Consider the following 699-nt stretch of genomic DNA (forward strand, 5'->3'; position numbering starts at 1 on the left):
CGCCCGGCCGTGGTGCGCGCAGCCGCCCAGATGAGCGCTGGGACCGGCCGGCCGCGCCCGGGCGCCCCAAAAGGGACTACAAACCCACTGAAGAAAAAAAAAAAACCAAACCAACAACTACAAACAAGGAAAGTCGGCAACAAAAAAAAAAGACCACAAAACAAACAAAAAAAACCCAAACTAAAACCCAAACCCACCCAAACAAAACAAACCCCCCAACAAACAAAAAAAACGCCCAAGCCAATCCAAAAACCCAAACCCAAAACCTCAAACCAAAAAAAAAAAAACCAACCCAAACAAACAACAAACCAACCCACAAACACATCTTACTTCTTTCATCCCACAGGGGAACTCCAAAAATGGAAAGGAATCATTTGGAAACAGTAATACTAGCATGCTGAATTTTCTTTAAATATAACCACAAACATCACTTATTTGTAAGAGAAGATAACATTCTAAGTATTCAGGAAACCCAGATGATACCAAACCAACAGTAATTTCAATTTTGATGCTCTTCACGCATGTAATGTTTTCTGTACCATTTGGTGTGTTAACATAAAACATGAATTAGAAGTCTTGCGAACGGGCTCCACCACGCCAGTAAAAGCTCAGTCTGCAGGAAGGAGCTCAAGCGTGGACCCAACGTGCCATGGTAAACCCCGCCAAAGTACTTGAACTGACTCACTGCAGAGCAGGCGA

The sequence above is a fragment of the Egretta garzetta genome, unplaced genomic scaffold (genome assembly GCF_000687185.1).
Source record: "Egretta garzetta isolate BGI_Z169 unplaced genomic scaffold, ASM68718v1 scaffold112, whole genome shotgun sequence".
Taxonomy (NCBI): Eukaryota; Metazoa; Chordata; class Aves; order Pelecaniformes; family Ardeidae; genus Egretta; species Egretta garzetta.